This window comes from Phasianus colchicus, chromosome 7, assembly GCF_987193195.1.
Source record: "Phasianus colchicus chromosome 7, bPhaCol1.hap1.1, whole genome shotgun sequence".
In the NCBI taxonomy this organism is placed as follows: domain Eukaryota; kingdom Metazoa; phylum Chordata; class Aves; order Galliformes; family Phasianidae; genus Phasianus; species Phasianus colchicus.
The window spans coordinates 31,736,274-31,758,026 of record NC_143442.1 but is presented as its reverse complement, the minus strand read 5'-3'; the positions used below and the strand labels follow the sequence as shown (position 1 = coordinate 31,758,026).

At 39.3% G+C, this 21,753-nt stretch overlaps 1 long non-coding RNA gene across 1 annotated transcript in view; it reads left to right on the top strand.

Annotated features, from left to right (window-relative positions):
• The window catches only part of LOC149917304 (uncharacterized), a 67,901-nt gene that overhangs the window by 7,253 nt on the left and 38,895 nt on the right, over positions 1-21,753 (top strand). Inside the window, exons 2-3 of the long non-coding RNA XR_016468429.1 lie at positions 5,833-5,987; positions 18,831-19,073. This is a non-coding gene — a long non-coding RNA (uncharacterized LOC149917304). The remainder of the gene's footprint in view (positions 1-5,832; positions 5,988-18,830; positions 19,074-21,753) is intronic.

Genomic DNA, 21,753 nt, shown 5'->3' with positions numbered 1-21,753 from the left:
TTCTGACAGTGGAAGACAGGCAAGTGTGCTGGAAATCAAAACCAATGAAATTTGTTTCTCCCTGGTTCTGTTAAAGAGACTTTCAACAAATGGTTGCCACGATGGGCGCTGTGTCTTTTAGGATGATGAAAACAGGCTGGAAAAAACCTCACTAGTGTATATTTAAAATGTGATATGTGCTACTTATGTGCTGTATGTTTTAAAAGGAACAAACACTAAGCTTCAACACAAAGGATTCTCAGGGGAGGGATTTCCTGGGGCTTTTGTTTGTTCCCTGACTGAAATATGAAGAATTCAGACCATGAAGGTTTTCTCAACTGCTTAATTCCCTCCCACATCTGAACAAAACTATAGGAGAAGTGACTTTCTTAAATCTGTCAGTTAATTAAAAATCCTGCTAGAGTTTCTGCTAAAGACAGCAAAACCCCTCTGTTCACAAGATGTGCAAATCGGTACTTTGCAGAGTGGGGAGAGGAGTACTTTTCCTTCTTTAAATCTTTTTTGCTTGAACTGACAGCAAGATTCCGTCCTTGTCCTTCATGTTTGTGAGTCCCAAGAGAACAGCACATACCATTTCTGTGCTATTTTTAATCCTTCCTCCTGGTAATCTATTGGTTCTTTCAGCCTAAATCAGGTCACCTTGAAGATTAAATAATGGTGTTATGGAAGGCCTGTTCTGGGAAAAAAAAAAAAAACCAAAAAAACACTTTCTTTTCTTTTCTTGTTTTTCTATATGAGGGAAAAAAAGGGATATTTTTTCCCCTGGAAAGGATTGAGTAGCTTTTTATTTCTGGTGCACTTAAGCTGTAATATAAAGGTCTGGGCCACTCTATATGCTTTTCACACTGAGAGAATAATTAATCTTAATTGCACTGATCATTTTACCATACTTTAAAGGGTAAGCGATTACAAATGGCTTTACATCAAGAGGCAGAATAAGCTATCTTATCCAAACACCTATTGTTTGGCAAAAATTAGCTACCATTTGGTGTGTGTGGAAAATGGAATTGCCTCAGCTATGCTGCTGTAGTGATGCAGCTTTTTACATCATTATCTTCAGCCTGCTTGTGTGTAGAGATGCCCATGAAAGCAGTGGATGATTTATGACAACAGCATGTTGACATCTCTGGGTTAGAAGTAACCAAAGCACAAGCTTTAAACGTTGAAAGTTTTCGCGCTCCCTGTACTACTGAGCACAATGAGGTTTATATACGTGTAAATGTTGGAATAATGAAAGGCCTGGATATTCACATGAAAATTGAATGCAAACACTTGGCAAACAGCCAGAACAAATGTGAGAGGAAATAATAATCTTCTTTTTCCAAGTAGATGAGCAGTGTTTGATCCTCATCTATCGTAGACAGTTTAGTGAAGCACTTATGTGTGGTAGAGTTGTCAATGATACACACACTTAGCCATTATCCTTATCTCTAAATTAGCCTTCCAGCAATAGTGCTACATGCTGAGAGTCAAGTGGGGCTTCTGAACCCTGTGTTCACAATGATATCTATTTTAATGAGTTACACTGACTGCTTAATACTTCTGTTTTAGGGCATGAAGTTATTAGCAGGAATGGAGAGCAGTTCCCCAGTCTCCCAGTAGAGCATGTACTTCGGTTCAAATCAATGTTTTATCAGCTCAGATCTGCCAAAACTACTTATTTTATTCTGTCTGGCTGTGGTTTCTACTTGGGTCATATTTAGTGTCAAAGTGTCTAAGCTGTACCCATGTATTATGGTGTATGTATATACACATATATGTGTAAGTATTGTTGGGTCTGCATTTACTAATGATTTGCAGTACTGTTTTGGTTGGTTGTCTAGATGCTTTGAGTGCTCTCAGTCTTGTAAACCTTGGCAGCTGTTTTAAGCATGCAACAGCAATAGTCTTCCAGCCTCTGAAGACCTCTCCATGCATGCTGCCGTGTCAGGACTGAATTATGGAGAAGCTAATTAAGACCCACACACAACAAATTCTCCACTGAGATAAAACAGTCAGCAGAGGTTGTCCTGATTCTGCTTACAGAGGTGTTTCTTAATAACCTGCAGCAGGTCCAAGAACAATTTCATTACTAGGGAGTTTCTTGAGGGGGCACTTGAAAATGACAGAAACTTGAATTTTCAGGGCTGTTCTAATGCTTGCCTTGTCTCTGTGAGGTACAGCCTGAGCTGGGATTTTAGTTTTTCCAGGAAATTTCTTGCTTTAACTCCTTTTTCTCTGCTGTGATCTTGGTGCAACTGAAGGATGAAAGGGCAAAGACACTTGGGCATCTCAAATGGTAGCAGAACTCGGTCAGCTACATTAAAAACACCAAATATGTTGAAGCTGGGTTTTTACTGCTCAGCCTAGAGGGAAGAAAAGATTTTCAAGTTGCCACTAGGGCAAAAGAGCTACTGCAGAGTGCAGTTGCCTCTGAGCTGTGAATTCCCTCAGTTCTTTTGAAATAGCCTGGTGTTTCATGTTTGATTTCAGCCACTTTAACTTTTAATAAGGAGGAGAAAATAAGGGTGTGGAACTGCAGGTGAATAAAACTACAGACTGGAACTGTTCAGATTGGATACTAGGAAGCATTTATTCTCAGAAGGAGTGGTGAGACACTGGCATAGGCTGCGTGGGGAAGTGGGGGTGTCACTGAAACCTTGGAGGTGTTCAAGAACTGTGGAGATGTGGCACTGAGGCGTGGATGGTTGGACTACTGATCTTAGTCATCTTCAACCTTAATTCTATATAAGAGGGGTTCTTTGGTGATATCTACAACATCCTGGGGCTGTCAGGCTTTGCTCCTGTTCAGAAGCCCCTCTTAGCAAGATCAACAGGGGGGCTCTCCCCCCCCCCAGCAAGAGGAGTGTAGCTCTCAGGTACTTCTGTCACTGATAACCAGTCTTAGTGCTCTTCAGTTGTTTATTTGTCCAGCAGCATACAAAGCTCTGCTTTGAGGTTTAGATTAGAATGTTTGTTTTCCACGGCAAGGTGATTGAGCACAGACTGACTTTTTTGATTCTGTGACCACCTGGTTAGGGGCAGGAAAGAAATTTTGCATGGAATTCAAAACGGTGATGGTTGATGCATTTGGATCAGAGAAAACCTTCATGACTCAAAACTTGCAATTCTGACAGACTGTAATATATCACTCTATGATGCCTAGACAGTTGTACAGGGGAGTTCGTGCCATGAGTGATATGGTGTCTGGGGAGTTCTTAAGTGAGTTTTCTGCTTTCCCTGTTAATTGCATCAGCTTTTAATATCTGCTGCTCCAAAGTCTGAATTTAAATGCAAACCCTGTGAATATAGTAATTATATTTTATTCATGACTTTTCAGACTTGCTGAGAAAGCATTTGAGGATGGAAAAGGCAGAAAATGAACACGCAGGTGATAAGCACATTTTCTGATATTCAAAGTACTGCCGTTTCTGTCAGCTAAAAAGGTTGGGTCCGAATTGAACTGCTAACCCAAATGGAACAGCTATACAAATGTAGGAGCATAATGCTCCTCCTTCCCTTCTGTTATTGTAAAAATAGGATATTAATTTGGGCATTTGGGGTGGATGGGTGTGGTACATTGCTGTCTGTCAGAACTGGGAGTTTTGAGTTGTGAAGGTTTTCTCTGATAAAACCAACAGGACTTGGTTTAAAAAGCGTCCAGCAGATGGTGCAACATGCTTTATTTAGCTGCAGAACTGCTTATACTTTGAGACTTCCTCTGGATTGAAATATAATGGAATAGTTTTATATGCTCTGGTCAGAAGCTAGCATTTCAGGGAAGTGAATTTCAGAAGAAAATATGCCAGTTCTTTACTGGAATTCAGCATCTTTCCTCCTCCAAAAAATAGAAGTTGCTTAATACTGTGTTGGTAGGAAAGTAAGTCAGTACCTGATACGGCATATTTGCAATTTAAATCCACTACTTTTTATACCCAAACAAAAAGTTCCTCAGGTTAATAGTGGGTGTAAGACAAGACTGCTAGTTTTCTAGTTGATGAGGATTAATCATTGCATTTTACACACAAATAAATGGCTTGGTTTTTTTGTCCTTCATGCTGTCCTTCTCATACAAAATTGAAGGGTTAATTTGCTACTGGGAATTGCAGACCTGAATGCTGTTGAGCAGCAGAATAGTCTAAGATGTCATTTCTATCTGTGAGCAGAGCTGACTCAGAGACCCCTTTAGAAGTCTAACTCAAAAAGAATAGAATGAAATAGAACAACAATTCCCTCAAAACCAAACAAAAACTGAATCAGCCTACTCCTACCTCTAGAAATACGTATATACTGTGGTCATCATTAGCAGAAATCACGTTAATAAGAAATATTTGTAACAGCAGTGCAAAGATAGTATGAATTAGTTTTCCTTCTCTGATTGTCTTAAAACACATCCTCCAACTTTTCCAAACTTCAGAGGCCACAGTGTTGAAAAGTATTGAAAAGTGTTGAAAAATGCATGCTTCAAGAGAAGCTGTAAAGCTCTACGGTCTTGGATTCCTTGCAGCAGATGCTTTCTCTGTGTTCTGCTCCCTTTTACTCTAATTCCACTACACAAATTTAGCTTTGAAACCAGAAGTGATGTGTAAGGAGACAGTTATGTCTTTTTTTGGAGAAAAAAGTTAAAGAGTAGCATGCATGAATTCCTTCCTGAGTTGGATAGGCTTGCTTCAACAGTTTGTTCATAATGTTTAAAAGCCATTAAATTACTTAGCCATCTGCTGTTAATAATGGGAAACTCCTGATAGAGCTGAAGGTCTGAACAATGGGAATGAATTGTTGGTTGTCCTAAAAGTGCAGTAGGTTTTGCTGTAACCATGAAACTGGAGTCTATAAATATTTTAAATATCTTAAAAGCGTGTTTCTAACTCTCCCTTCTGCGGGCTTCTGAATGCAGCACTCATGTAAGTCAAGTGCAATGTGATAGGATCCAATTTAATCCCTACTGGCTTCAATGTGCCTAATGGGTTTTGGAGGTAAGTCAGCCATAGGCTACTTGGGGTTTATTGTAACAAATGTGAGCACAGGGATCCAGGTTAATGTCTGGAGTTCAGATAAGAACATTTTAGGCTTGCCTGGAATGGGAATGTGGAAGAAGCTGGGGAAAAGTTCTTGTTGGAGAAACTATAGCTGCTCTTGTCATTTTTATCAAAGTCTTTTTTAGTTTACTAGGCACAGTAAGTTTTGCTGACTGATGTGCTTTCCAAAAGTGTTTCCCTGCTAGACTGCTTCTGATTAATAAAATATATTAAAGCAAAGGAAAAAAGGATTCTTTCCTAGCCTTTTTTTTCCTGGTACTTCTGACTAATTTACATTTTTAGCATCCTTGAATGCTACAGACCCTAAATGCTTAATCCTTAAGATGCTTACTAACCTTATATGCTTAGATCTGCGTGGTCTTTCTCTCAGTCACGCTTGGATTGTTCTGCTTGCATTTTAAGTTGTTCAGACACCAATGTGCCCTATGCTGAAAACTCTGTAGCTGCATTAGCACGAGGCTTTGTCCGACTTAGTAATCGTTGGTAAGCAGCAGAGTGTTACAGTAATACGGTGTAATCACTTAATTGGAGATGGTGAAGATCTGAGTGATTCAAAGGACTAGATGTTGCCATGAGGAAGTAGATGAAAATATTGGGATTCTAATGTGATCTATAAAAATATTTCAAAAACCCAAGAATGCCTTTTTAGTGTGTAGTAGGTACCAAGTCAAATCCTGAAGCCTGTTGACTGTGTTTTGTTTGCAAAGAGACAGAACAAATACCCAGTGCGACTAATAAACCAAACCTGAGAATCATCTCCCACATCAGTGGTTCTTCAGTAAAAGACTTCATTTACTTCTCTTCTGTTTTCCAGGCTAGAAGCAATGCTATAAATTATGTTAACAGGAGTGGCACATGACTGATCTGCTTGGTATTCACCAATAGGCAGGAACACATGATTTCTCATTCCTTGGATGACTCTGTAAATACATGTGCAGTACACCTGGAGCTACAGAAGTACTAAAACAGGTGAGCATCTTCCTCCATCAGAGCATAATAGAGCAGATGTAACAAGGAATAACAAGGTGATGAAAGGCATGTTTGGTATTGAAAGCAAGTTGGTATAAAGTACCCAAATGCTCTGTGTGGTGTGTGAATAGGCCTGCCTTCATCTCTTAGCCATCTCTGGGAGATGTGTCCTGTCTTTCCTTGCTGGTTTGTGGCGTGACTGGCATTCCCATGTTTGTCTTCTGAGGCGGAATTATGCCTGCAAAATGCAGGTTGCTGCAGATGGTCTGGATTTCTCTTTTGTAAGCGAGGATTTGAGAAACTGTTCTGTTTCAAGCTCTTCCTGGGAATTTGGGCACAAGGCGTTCATGTAGGGAAGGGGGCACAGACTGGTTGGTTCTCAGTTCCTTGCTTTTCATCTCATCCAGCGTGATTACAGCAGGTATTCCTTCTATTTAAGCCCCCAGGAATTTGATGGACTCCCTTACTGTGCAGGCTGCTCTTGTTTTCCCACTTATTGCAGTGAGCCAGAAGGCACTTGCTGTTCTACACGCAGTGCGAGCAGCATGGGTTAGTCACTGCAGCAGTTGATTCAAGTTAGTCAGGAGTAAAACCAAGTCAGAGTCTTGCAGACTTGTGCTTCCAATTCCACACTCAGAAATAAAGTCTTTTAATCTCAGATATTAATGCCCCAGGCAAACTCTTATTATTAAATTGATTTATCTGTTTCATTTTAAGGTTTAGGGATAGCACTACTGATTTATCTGTTCAGTGGTGCAGAGGGGTGTACACAATGTATTATTTCCTGATAAAAGTTATATGCTTGTTGTACGTAAAACCGCTTGTGTTTATAATCTTAAGCCTGCCACTGTCACTCAGGCTCAACTCTATCGCACCGTAGTTATAGTAAGAAAAGAATATCTGAGATCTCGCTATAAACAAGAGCTAAGAGATAATGGTAGTTTAATTAAGTATTTTAAATAAAATTTATGTTGTACACCAAGGCCGGAGACAAATGATGATGCACTGCAATTACTTCTGTTCTTTATCTTTTTGCACTTAGTCTGATTTGAAGTCTGAGTGCTTTGATTGTGTAGCAGTGCTGCAGGTCTTGGATCCCTTGCTTCCCTTGCTGAGGCTTTGAATTGCAGAGCTGGTTTTAGATAACTCCTCTGATGACAACTGATCTAGCCCTGTAATAATTTAAATCTCCTCTAAAATTTTCATGGAAAATACTGTAAGATATTACCCATCAGAATCTGTTTTCTATACATCTGATTTCTTCTAAAATATCTACTGCATTCACAAAATCCCCTTCCCTTTTCCTTCCTTCCTAGGCAACAGAAAACTGCCATATTTTATCTTAGTGTAGAATGTTATTAAAGACATTGAAGTGTTTGAAAGATGATCGTTGCTCTTTTGGGTCAGAGCCTTTTCCTCTGGAAACCATTTGTATGGCCTTAGACTGAGAGTAATAATGTGGCTCTTCCGACTCCACCAGAACGGGTTTGGGAATGGTATGGGCAAAGTGATCTCACTCACAGACTGGGTCTTGCTTGAGAGCATCTCCTAAATATGCTGTTGCTGTTATGGTACCTGGCAGGAAGGAAGCAGAAGAGATTTATTGGAGAGGCCTACTGTTAGGGCTACGCATAGATGATAGTGGTGACCATAATCAATTTGATATAATAGAGATATCAGAGAAAAGGGCAAGTATCTAAACAAAATAGCATTGACTCTGAAGGGAAAGATAAAACTGGTGAGAGGAGGCCCACCTTAATTTTTTCAAGATTTATCACCCAGTTTATTCACTTTAGACAGATCAAAGCATAAAACTCCCTAGCAATTACTATGCAAACATCAATGGGATTAAATAATATAGGTATTGGAGACAGCTACTTAAATCAAGTAGTTTAGCCAACTGTTTAGACTTTTCCTTCCCAAACACGTATTATCTCCCTTATCTGTAATGCAGATCGCTTGCATTCTGCTCAGTGTTTGGTCTGCAGGAATAATTTCCAGTAAGAGTTCAGGATGTACAACAGGTGAACACGTAGAGCTTTGCCATGGTATGAAGAAATTAGATGTCTGTATTTTGAAAAAGGGCAATTCTGTACTTGCAGCTGTGCAATCCTACATGTACATCTGTATTTTGAAAGCTAAACCCTGTGTTTGTGTCTTTTGCTCCACTGAGGAGTCTCCTGTGCTGCATTCATTGGATTGGAGGATGGTCAGGTGCTTCTTCCAAGTTCAGGCCTTAGGAAGAGATGGCTACCAGAAACAGCCTGCCTTACCAGTCATATACAATAAACTTTGTGAAACTGGGAAAGAGAACCAGTAATCTTAAGTTACAATATAAAGGAGGAAGCAAATGAAGCCTTCTGTCCCTTCCTCGTTGTGACTTTTTCTTGAAGGTTCAGATGGTTCCATCTAGTGATCCTCCAACTGGCCAAGCTCTTCTCTTATTTTCCTTCCTGAGAGGTCCCTTTGGCAACCTCCTCACTGACAGTGAGGCAGCCCCAGGGCTTGGGTGAAGGTGTAATTCTCACTGTGTGACACATTTGCTATGGCTATGAGTTTTGATGTTTGCCCTCCAAGCAGCCTCTGCTGCCTCTTCCCAGCCAAGAACTAATGTGGGGAAGCAGCTGCTCTGCCTTCAGCCTTTGTTATCTTCTTTCCATTTTCATCCCGAAGTAATTAACTTTCACTTCTCTGGAAAAGAAGTACAACAAAACCAGAATAACACAGTCTTTTAATTATCTTCTGACTATTGCAGGCTCTTTCTTTCTTTCATTCTTTTTCTTTTGTTTCTCATATTATTGAAGCTCTGGTTGGTTTTGCTATTACAGCTGTTAAAATTGCATGCTAAAATGGTTAATTGCTGAACCTCTGAAGAAGGGGCAGCAGCCTGCTTACAGCAGGCAAACCTGCCTGCAGATATAGGTGGCTGCTGAGAGTGGTTGGAACCTGGTGTCAGATCAACCACAGTCTAGTGATTTACATCAGAAGGTAGCTTGGGAAGTGAGAAGCTGGCTCCAGTGTTTGGAATATTCCTCCAGCTGGTCAGTTCCTCCCTGTTGTTGAAAAGTGCTCCTTGAGGTGTTGAACCAGCTTAGCTGCTTCATGTGCTGGATGTAAGTGGTACTGGCTTATGTTAGTACTGCCAGAAGCTGATATTAAACCATATATTTTTCTTGATGTAGGAAAAAGTAGAAATGTTTTTCTGCCATAGTTTTGTCTGAATCTGTGCTCCTTGTTGTAGAAGTGATTTAGAGATGTCTGCATGACAAAGTATGCAGTACATGAGGATGCTGATTTGTTTTCTCTCATCTCCCTTCATTACTTCAGTAGGGACCAGCTTTCTCCGTGAGTACTGATGCCTGCCATTGCGTGGCTGTTCTTATTTAAGGAAGGTTGATGCAGATTTGCTGTTGCTTGCTTCTTGAGTGTGTGAGGGTGTTTTGCTTCCTAGGCAACACAGGATTTTTCCTTGCCTCAGCTCATTTTTAGCTTTCCTGAAAGTATTAGGGAATACTATTTAGAAACATAGAGGAAGGAAAACACACACACACACACACACACACACACACACACACACACACACACACACACACACACACACACGAGAGCAGCTTGCTGAGTGGGTTCTTCAGTTTGCGATTAGACAAATAATTCCATGTGAACTTACGATGTGACATGGCAGCGTAAGGAGCAAATGTAATTTCATGTTGCATTATTATTTATTGGATTTATAATAAAATTGCAATTACAGGGGAGCCTTGCTCATTCAAATGTGCTGAGACACGATCAGCATGCATGCTAGTAGGAGTCTGTACTATTGCGAAGTATGCAGAAATAAGGAGTATTCAGAGATAGTGGTGAGCTTTTATTCAGAAATGAATCTGTTGCTTAAAAATTTACACTGAGTTCTAAGCAAATCTTGTGGTGTTAGTGGTCCCAGACTTTAAGCAGTGTGACATTGCTCTATGGGCTTTTTGAGTCACTTCTGAAAATGAAATAAACTCTGCCCACAGATGGATGTCCTATGTGTTCTTTTGGCTTCTGTTTATCGACAGAGTTGATGAAACTTCTCACCTCTGTCTACCTTTGGAAAATAAGTAAATTGGAAAATAAAAAAAACCTATGGTATATATTTGCTGGGATCACAGGTAGAAAGGTAGAAGCTTAGTAACTAACCAGTACAAAGGTGACATGAATTACTGCCTTCCCTGATTCTCTTAAAATACGTCCACTGGTCTTACTAGAATTGAGATGCCACAATGTTGGAAAGTGCCCGGGCAAACAATAACTTATTCTTGTAAACATAGACCCAGGCTGACTTGGAATCTTACAAAATAAGTACCAGTAGAGGAAAGATGGGAAGGAGACTGGAGAAGATCAGTCCAACAGCCTGTCTTAATCTGTATTACTTCTGTCTCAATTCTTTACAATGGTTTCATCTACATAAATTAAAAATGTACTGATCAAATACAACAGTATTATTTGGCAACTGGCACTTGGGAAAATAATTATTCACAGGCAAAAAGGTGGCTTGACTGTAAGGTGAAATGCTTGCTAGTCCATTTGTATTACTTTGAAAAGGCTGTCAGGGATGATACGCTTTGGTGTTTTTTGGAGAAACTGCACCTGAAGAATATGTTCACTCTGAAGTAAAGAGTAGAAGCTAGGAGTTCAGGCAAGGAAAACGAGGCTTTCAAGACTAAGGTTATCCAGTTCTCCCTAATATTCTTCTCTCAATTTATAGTGATGTTGGACAGTTAGTACATGGACAAATGCAGTGGGTGTCAAACAGAAGATCATTCCCATGTCCAGTTGTCAGCTTAGTGCCAGAAATGCAGTGCTACTTGATAGCTTTGGTGGATTTCTGCAGGTGCTGTTAAGCCTGATGAAGGTGAGGGTATTGGCATGTGTTGAAAGATGATACATGGATGTATGCATGTAGACTGGAGTGAATTTGCATCCAGGCAACTTGCCTTGCAGCAGAGAGACCAGATACAGGATCTCTGGGCTTTCATCCTGTGTGGTTTGCTTTTTGCTAAAGATAAACAAAAAAAAAATCTGCCCAATGGAAGAGAGGAACATCAATATGAAGGAAGAGTGAGCAGGCTCTGCTGAAACTGGCCTGTATCTTCTAAGTGTAAACTAATGATCAAATCTGGTTGTAGGCAAACTCATTTTCTTAAGAGCACACATTTAGAAAGAGATATTGACGCTGTATGTGGTAATCAGACACTGCAATATCTCTGGTAAAATGCCAGCCTTCCAGAGATCTGACAAATGCAGCATTTGTTATTTACCTGTCCAAAAAATGTTGGCTTTGAAAAACCAGTGCTGGTTGCCAATAGAAGGGTGTTCATTACAAATTCAGCACAACGTGCAGTCAGCTTCAGCATGGAGCTAACTGCAGGGGTTGCTTTGGCTCCACTTACAGAATGGAAACTATATTAATTTGCCCATAATTCAAACTGAAATAAGAGGAGAAAGAGAGAAGATGAGCAGTCAAAGAAGCAAGCCAGGTGATTTTTAGGTAGCAAGTTAAGGGAAAGGAGCACTTACCCTTGAGAACTGTACAAAATAATTTGTGAAGTCATTAGTCTTATGACTTATTTTGGCTGCTTCTGTTATTAATTATTTGTACTGAAGTAGTACTCAGAGATAAGACTTAGCTAAAAGCTACTCTACTGAATTCTGCAAAAGCACACAATAAAATGACAATCTTTTTCCCTGAAGAGCTTTTAATCTGAAAGCCATTCAGTATTCAGGATGCTTGTCTTTTGATTTTCATCACTTCATTTGTTATTTCCATTCTCTTATTCTGATACACAGCATCTGAACCTCTTCCTCAGAGCTGTGTTGGTGTTTGGAAAACATGGAAGTCATGCATCTGCACTCTGCTTGTCTCTGAACATTATTTGGTTTTCCTCTTCACAGTATGTACTCCCACTTCTCCCAGTCAAATTTCTTCTTCCTTCTCTTCTCGTTTTCTGCTATTTCTTCTATTGTCTGTTTATCTTTTTAAAAATTTTCTCACATTCAACTCTCCTGTCATCTTCTCCGTGAACTCTTGTTCTCTGACATTCTTCCCACTTGATTCTCTTTCCAATTCTGGGAACAATCTTAGAGGTCTTTTCCAACCATAACAATTCTAAGATCCCCCAAGTCCAATCTTTACCCACCCCCACCGTGCTCACTAACCGTGTCCCTCTGTGCCCATCTCCACAGTTCATGAACTTCTCTGGGGACACTGACTCCACCACCTCCCTGGGCAGCCTGTTCCACCAAATAACTCTTCATTTGTCTAATCTGTACTTTCTCTAGTGAGCTGTTCCACTTCCTGCTTCTCATATCCAGCAAGAATAACCAACAAGATAAGCTACTTGGGGATAGCATACCTTTTAACAGGAAGATGAAGTTGTTCTATGACTCAGGGCAGTGCTGGATGTCACTAGCTGCTGGGAGGTCCAGCTGGGAGAGATTCTGCTTTCCTTAGACTCTTCAGTCTGGAACAACTTCCTGGAAATACAGTCTTATAACAGTCTTATAAACAAGTTTACTTGATGTGTTTACTTTGCTGGGTAGCAATGTTGTCTGTTGGATCTTAGTGAGGAAGCAGTAATTAGGAAAGAAGGAAAAAGTTAGCTGTTGGCATCTTGTCCTTCTGCTCTGCTTTTAGTTACTGTGGCTTGTGAATGTTTGCAGCAATTAGAGCCACCTTGCTAAAGTAGCCTTTAAACTGGATTGTTGTTGTTGTCGTAACTGTTATTGTTCAAGAACTACATTTTTCAATTAGGGGAAATACATGAGATACATTATCTATAACAATCTCTTTTAATGATAACAGTGGATATGGAAATTAGTCCAGAGCACAAAATTAAAGATATTTGAATAATTATAGTGTAATCAAGTCAAAATTACTGATGCCTATATTTGAGGCTAGATTATGTGGAAAACAGCACAAGAAAATACGTGCTCTGAAATCTGAAAGGCACCAGTATTAGACAGCACATCTGCATTATATTGCACCAAATAATAATTTTGTTTTGTCTGTCAACATTTACCATATAAAAAAAAAGTCACTGCTTGAGTGTGCTGACAAACTCCCCTGTAGTACATTTTGCTGGCATGTCTGGGACGTTTCAGTATGGTGCAGAGTATTGCAAAATAAAGGTGAATTTAATAATACTCGTCAAGGTAGCTTAGAATGTCTGCGTTATAAATGCTTACATTGAATTTTCTTGGATGTGTTTCAGTTTTTGTCAACTCCTTTTCCTCTTTCTTATCCAATGCTACATGTTGCTAAATGATGCTTATTTACATCAAGCAAGCAAAAAGACCAGGGAGCCCAGGGGAAGTCAGAGGTAGAAAATCAAGGAATAACTGTCTTGTTCTCTATTTCAGGCTTCGAACAAAACAACTTATTCTGTAACTCTTTACTTTTAGTAGCAAGTGCTGACTCATCAGTGCAAAAGAACTAGAAGGAACAGTCAGAGCTTGGCAGATTTCTAGCTTTCGCAGACATTTGCCTGTATTGAAGGAGAACTGGAAATAGTTGTGTGCTTCAAGCTGTTTATTTGTGAAAAAAAAAAGATAAAAATATTTGTAATAGTTATCATCATTGTAATAGGGGATAAAGGCCTAAATGCATATTTCAATTTCATTTGAGGGTTTTAGTTCCCTGAAGTAATGTGAAAAGTTAAAGGAAGAACCATAGTAAGGATTCCAGACGCATAAGCCAGCTGATGAATTACTGTGAACTTTGTCAGTGTAAAGAAAAGCAATAGAGTTCACTTGTTAAGATTTAAATGAACAGCAGTACTAACAAACCTTTGGGAATGTTGCTGCTGATGTCAGCAAGCCCTGATTTTCATGCAACTGGCAAAGCATAGATGGGTAATACAGGATTCTGTAGATGGAAAGAAGCCAAAAACACCCAGAATCAATAAAATATTGTGGGAATAACCATGTGGTTGTATCTGGCGTTAGGTTCATGAAATCTGATAAAAATGAGGGCTCCAGAAGGTGGGAAGAAACATAAGAGGCAGTGGTCAAGTAGTGTTTTACAGCTTGGTGAATAGTTTATGCTGCATTCAAGTAATTTTTGAAACAAAATTGGTACTAGCATACCTAGTGAAAAGAAGACTGCTCCTCTTCATTTTCGTTTTGTCAGGAAAGGCAGAAAATGAATAAGGTTTGGGGCTTCAATTCTTGATGTTGGCTCTGGTCCTGAAAGTATAAGAATTGCTTAGGTGATGACCAGACACATTATGGACAGTCTTGGGTAGCAATGGGGTGAAGAAGTTTAATTGGCAGCTCAAATCACTCTGCACTGATGTAATGCTTTCTATAGAATTGCCAAATGAAAGTTTCACAAGTCACATAGTGATGTCTTTGCACAGTCTTGTGGTGCATGGAGGGTTCCACCATCATAATGCTTCATAACCTGTAACAAAGGCTCTTCTCCTGCAATGTCCCCAGAGTACTGAATCAAAACTGTGCAGAAAATATTGTGCATTAATAAATTGTATGACCTATTTTTATAGCTAGCAGAACAGTTGTCAAAAGACTAAGTAGCAAGTTTTGGGAAGCTGATAAAAAACTTAATAAAGCCAAGTGGTTTGTGAGGCTGGCTGCAGCAGCTAATGCTGCAGATGTATTATGGAGCTGAAGTTGATCCAAATGAGGCCCTTGGCGTGTGCAGCTAATGGGGGGAAGAAGTAGGCAGCACTTCCAAGTTCAAGAACTTGAAGTTCTGATATTTTATATATTTAATCATCCTGCTACTAATTTTGGGAATTAGTTGTTTAAAACTTTGCTCATTGCCAGTTAATTCAATTCACTAATGAACTCTGCAGTCAATCTGTGTTGGGCTATACATTTGGGCTACAAAGTCTTAAATCATGTTGCTTCAGGCTGTCTGCACTAGCATGTGTTTACTAATACCTTGCAATATTGCATTTCATTTCAAGAGGAAGAGGAAAATGCTTGATAGATCTGCTTAGCTTTCAGTCGTTGTCTGAGATGAGAGCTGAATCTTTTCAGATTGCTGGAGGTTTTCAAGACCACGTAATGTGGTCTGGTGGACAGAGAAGATGGCTTGATGGTTGCACGAGATGATCTCAGCAATCTTTTCCAACCTTTATGATTCTTTGACTCTAGGTATTACTGTGCAGTAGAACTGACATCTGATCTGAATGATTTAGGGAAGATCAGGTTTGAACCAGAAGAAGGCATGGCATGTTGAACAAAAGCTTACTTTCAGTTCAGGTTATAATCAAAGCTTCTCAGCACCAATACCTTGTGTATTGGGACTATATTAGTAGTAACTGAATGCTTGAATAACATTTGCTGAAGCACAGGATCACTTTATGCAACCATCCCAGTAAAACTAGGAAGTTTTGTTTCTTTTTATGTGGCTTAATGTTCCTCCTGTCCAATCCCCTCCTTCCCTGAAGCACAATTATTTCCACTAAAACAAACATTTCACCGTCTCTGTGGTACCACTGTAGGCTTGAAATAACCACGAGAAAAGGGTTGATTTCCTAATCTACTGGCATGTGTTCAAGCCTGTCTTCTAACTTCTCAAATGTTTGTATTACTGCTGCTATTATTTAACTTGAACTTTTGACAATAAACAGTGGGAAGATGAGGGTTTTGTTGCTTCGAGACTTGTCCCATCCTAACAGGAAGGAAAGTGTTTGTGGTGGGAAAAGTCAGGGAAAGAAACTCAGCAGTGCTAGGTTTTATTGGTTTTTGCTAACTATTACTAATCCAGGGCTATTTAGCTTCACCCAAATCTTCATCTTTCTAAATGAAAGTTGCTGTTAACTGTTCAAATTGCATCCCATCATACCTGCATGTGATTAGAGGTAACTGGAAAACATTTCAAAGTTTCTTGTTTTGCAGAGTCCAAATGAATTGATTTTTTTTTTTTTAAAGAACATCAAACCAGATTTGCTTGGCAAAGGGAAAGGTTGGAAGATATTCTGTTGGAAAATTTTTTATGGCTTCACTTGAACCTAATTTTGAGTGGAGGAAAATGCTGCTCCAAAATCATGATTCAATAAGTGCTCTTTCTTTGAGCTCATTCTTCCTTAAATCAAAATCTATTATTCATTTGAAATGCATTGATTGGTTTTATGAAATGTTAGATTTAAGTGTTGGGTTGTTTTGAGAGCACTTTGTCATTGTCAGAGGTAAAGTTCTGAGGAGAACAGGGTTTATCCATCCCATACGTAGTGCTTTGCCAAATGATCCTTGAGAGACCTCCTTTTGTCTCATCCCATAGCAGCCACTGGAATTTACCATTTCCTATTAAAAGAGCCTATTCTTTACTTTTAGTGAATTACACAAATGCGACATCGTTATTCCTTCTCAGGAAGAGAACAAAACAGAAAAAGAATGAAACAGACCGGAGAACTTGATTCTCAGAATGTGCGTGTGACTGTTGGAGTTTGAAATATAATTGACAGAACAATTATGCTTTCATTTCCTTAAACCATTCTTCCATGCCATTTCAAATCTAGAGTCGATAGGTCAGAGAAAATGACTGTGAGAGCTTGTGTACTGCAGCTGATTGTTTGGCACAGCCCTCCACCAAGAAGTCACTTCTCTAGATGGGTTTCTTCTCCACTGCGTTTGACAATAATGTGAATGAGAGCTGTGACTCCCTGTTGGCTTATAGTGGTGAGCCACTTATTTTTTCAGGCAGTCACTTGTCAACTAAAGATCTACAAAATAAGCTCTACAAATAGCACATAAATATGTTTATGTAAGAGTTGTTTCTTCTTCCAGTGGTTAATCATGTCAAACATGAGACGTTCTTTAAGCAATGCCTAAATAATAAATGCATTTTCTAAGCTTAAAGCTAGGTTGCTTTTATTCATTTTCAGTCAGTTTATATTGCTGCAAAATGCCTATTTTGCATTAATATCTAGGAAATACCAAGTCCTGAGTTTGAATCTTGCGAGCTCATTTTACATAAATTTTCATACGCACATGTGCTGACTGAAGGCAGTGGGTCGCATGCACACAAATGAATCTGGGTCAGACTATTAAATTAATGAAATCAAATTCTACTCTTCAGTGGAGCTGAACATACATCCAAAATATTTGAAGGACATAAAATCCAGTTAGTATTATCCAACCGGTATAGAGGAGTAGTGCTATATATTCCTATCTATAACAGTAACTGTGGAATTCTTTCCTTTCTGGTAACTGTTCTTTCTTGCTTACAGATGGATTGCACAGCAGACTGGTGTTGGCATAGCTAAGTTCTAAGCAAGAAAACTGGCTTCTTGGAAACAGTGCTGAGGTGCACCAATATTGTGATAAGAAAATTACAGACCAGTGCTAGACAAAAATGACTGGAGACATAGAGAACAAGCTTTGTTCTCTTATAACTTGGATGACTTCAGCAGTGCTTGCAACTACAAAAAAGTAGCATGCAGTAAAGCAACTGTTGTTTCTATTTAAACTGAACTGAATCTTGCTGAGCTATACGGAACACCGGCAAAATGCAGATGTTTGTTTTGCTCATCAAAATGTTTGTCTTCTAAGTTTAGAAACAAAATTTGCTTTCTTGCCTTTTTTTCCCTCATGACAGATGCTACTTGTAGAAAACATAGTTGCTTAGTGTAAAATTAAATGAAACAGCAACTAAAATCAATCTTATTACTTTCTCATCTATTGATGCATCTTTTTGTATGTTATCTTGGTATACTTTTACTTTCTTGGTATATACACATGTATTCATACTTATTCTGTGATTTTAATACTGCTCAAAAAGGACTGCAAGATTGCATTTTTCCTCCATTATAACAGATTATCTAAATAACTGATAAAATACTTTACTGAAGCCATGAAAGGTTTGGTGGTGACCCACCAGTCACAGCTGCCACTAGGCAAAACAAGATCCAAAGTTTGTTCATGTCAATGGGTATTCATTTATATCCTACAGAGTACATTGATAGCAATTAACTATCATTTGTTATGTTTCTTGTCCCTTAGGTACTGATGCCTAATATCCACATTTCTATCAGCTCCCAAGGTTTGCAGGTACTTTTTCTCAAATTTCCATCCATTACATCAAATCACTTGTCATGTTAGCAACAGCTGTGAGGTAGATTAGGTATGGTTCCCACTAAGGGCTGCACAGTTTGAAGCCAATTCTTTATTCTCTCCTAGATACCTTCTGCATTGGATATCGGGGCTGAACATGCCTGTGGAGGGAACATGGATGTCTCTTGGGAAGATGCTGACTGAGCTGTTGTCTGTTGGATTGTCTGAAGCTTTTTCTTTTTAGGCTACTCATTGCTTTTGTTAGCTCACAATATTAGCAGTATACTGGAAGGCACTTAGCATATTCCTAAATCTCTAGAAAGTCAAATAGAACTTAAATATATTCCTATAATGAAGTGTGTGGTTTCTAAATACAGATGGAATGTCTTATACATGAGAGGTCTGTGGTATCAACAGGCCAGCAAACTTCCTGTAGTGTATTTTGAGATCTGATGTGCCTGCTGGATATTACATTCCCCAGAGTCTTTCTGTAAGAGCATCAGGAGAATGTTATTACGAAATCAGTACTAGGTGGCTCATTACCTTTGTAGTGCATCATTTCCCATAGGACCACATAATTGTTTCCTGAACAATTCCTGTAGTTTTGTTCCAACACTCTTGTCTGGGAAGAGACTCTTTCCAGACTGATGATTAACTGCATGAAGAGATTAACTGTTTTGTAGTTTTCTTCCACAGTTTTTTTTTAATAAGCAGCTTATTTCTGATGATATTATTTAAGTGACACTTACTGCACTTAATTCTTATTACCTCTATCCATTTTTACAGCTACTAGTCTTCCTGTAACTGCTTATACTTGGAGAATCACTCTTTCAAAATCAGTGACCAGGGTGTTGTTGTGCTGCACTACGAGAAGTAACTTTCTGAGAGTTTTGGAACTACGCTGATATGGCACCTGGCAAGCTTTACCTGAGAGCATCTAGTGCACAGAACATGAAGAGCCTATCAGAGATTAGAGGGCAAAGAAAAGCAGAAATACTTGCTCTTCTCCGGATGCCTGTGACTTATGTGGTAAGAAAAAGATTGAGCAGCAATGTTTTCAGAATAATATTTATTTAGAGCTTCAAAAAGATGGAATCAAAAGGAAAATTAGCAGGATGTGAGCAGAGATTAATCTCTTAATCATTTGGAGAATATTGTATTGCATTAACTTTCCTAGTTCCAGAGGCTGCCATGTGCTGCTTGGATTCTGCTGTTAGAGCAACTTAGATGTTACTCTAAGTGGTATGTACCCATGTCACGGGCCCTACAGAACTGTGAGGACAAAGTTTGGTTAGCAGGTTTTCACATAAATCCCAGGGATTTCCATGTTATCTCAGCTGTGTACTTAAGTCAACGACTGAGTTCATGACTTAGATATAGATAATACATTGCGTGACACTGATCTTCCTGGGCTCATTCCTTCTACAGACAGATTTACCTTTTAAGTTTCCTTATTTTTTCCTAGCAGGTAGTCTAAAGTAGTCCCAGTTTGGAGAGAATTTGTCCCAGTATTTTTGTCTAAACTTTCTAAAAAAACAAATTCTGAGATTACATCATGCTGGCTGAAGAAGTCACTGGAGTCTTTTCAAATGTGGGATATAATTACATAGTTCATATTCTATCTGTGACAGATCAAATAGGATAGCAATGGTGGAAGACTGCCTTTGGGGGCAGTCCAAGGAACAAACTGTGTAAATTTGCCTTAATTGGATCACTTATATCATAGAATGGCTTGGGCCATTCTCAAAGATCATCTAGTTCTGGGCAGGGTTGCCAACTGCTAGAACAAGCACTAGATCAGTTTGGCCATCAGTAGGTATGTGGAGTAACTCAGGGGTTATGTATCTTACATCGACTCAAAGATGCATGTAGCCCAGCCTAATACAAGCAGAATCTTATGTTAACATAAGTGTTCAGTGAGGAAAAGGATTACTCAGAGCGTACACACACACACACACACACACACACACACACACACACACACACACACACACACAAATATAAAAGCAGCACTTGGAATAGTTGGATATAAAGAAGGTTCTCTTGTGTCCTGCTCTGGCTAGATGAACGTGCACTACAGGCAACTTCAGCATATAAATCATTTCACACTTGCACAATAAAAGGTGTGGAGGTTTTTCAAGTGCTTTCTGGACTGGAGCTGTGAGAGCAGGCAAGACAGCAGAGTGTTAAGGTTGGCAAGTTAAAGAGCATTGCCTCTTTATGACACTGAATGTAATGAGAAGCACTCCCAGCTCTTTAACTGTATGAGTGGTTTCAAGCTCTCTGCTTCCAGTCTTTTAAGCATGCCTGCTTTCAGAGAGATGGCTTGGAAAACTGTGTCCTGTATTCCCATTAATGTCCCTCTACTCTGTGTAGTGCACAGGGACAGAGTTGTGGCCAGAAGCCTTCAGACCTAGTTGTCTAACTGCATCCAAGACATCCTTTGCAGGAAACAAAGAAAACTGCAGGAAATATGATTTTGGGGCAGATAGTTCTGTCATCCCTGCCAATTTTTTTGAAAGTCAAAGATTGATGTTTGGTTTATAAGCAATGACCGGGAATAGGCAAGTGAAACTCTCTTTATGGAGGTTTGTTCTGCTATCTCCGTGACTGGATATATTTCAGACAATATTAATTCACTTTAAAATAACACCACTGCAGTTTTTTTCAGCCTTCACCTGTCAAATCTTTGATTTCCTTCCTGCTTTATCTTGTCTATGGGTCGTAGAGGTACAGTAGAAGACAGAATCCTAAAAGGCCATCTCTGCTCTTTGTTACCCGTGGGGGGAGAAAAAAGCCTCCATCTCAGAAACACTCATTTTCTCAATTGTATACACTCCAGTTATTCCATCGACTTCACTGGGAGCACTCATCTATTTTGAGTTGGACATGCAGCTAATTACTGAATCAGGGTCCATATGTGTAAAATTAAGTATATGCGTAAGTGTCTGCATATTCAGGGCCCCAATGGAAACCACAGTAAAATGCAGAGTTGCATTTTATGTTCACTGACTGAAGAAAAATGTCCTTGAAGTCAGCAGGCACTTTGCTGAGTAAGGCCAAGAGGCATCTGGCCCATACAGCCAGCAGCCCCAGCTGTGACTCTCCACGTACGAGTTAAAAAACAGCTTTGATGCACAAGGCTGCAAGTGAGGGAAGGGGGCCTGATCAGTAATTTGCTATAGTGGTGAGGAAAAAAATTCTGAAACAAGACTTCTGAATGGCACAAAATACTCAATTTATTCAGCACAATAGAAAAAAAGCAGTTCTAATCATGGGTTTCTGTGAGCTTCTACTAGACAGAGCCTGATGTTTCATTGTGAGCAATGGTGTCTGGCTGAGGGACAGCACAGCTGTGATGATATACATATTAACATACAGAGAAGTTTAAAAACAAAACAAAAACTGAAGAAAAACCCAAATAAGTAAAGCCATCTGAGACAATGTAAAACCACACTGACAAAACAGGATTATAATCTAATTGTTTGAATTACTAACAGACATTTGAAAGAATGCTCATAAAAGGAAGAGTTTGGGTTGAGATTTTTATACTTCTTAACAAGCTTTCCTTAACAGGAAGAAATTAGCAAAGATGCCTATATCAGTTCTTTAAACTCCACTCTTCTGCATGTACTGAAAGGAACTGCTTTTTGCTTTAGGGGAAAAAAATGCTAATGGAAGAATGCAGCCAAGGGCTGGTATTTGAACT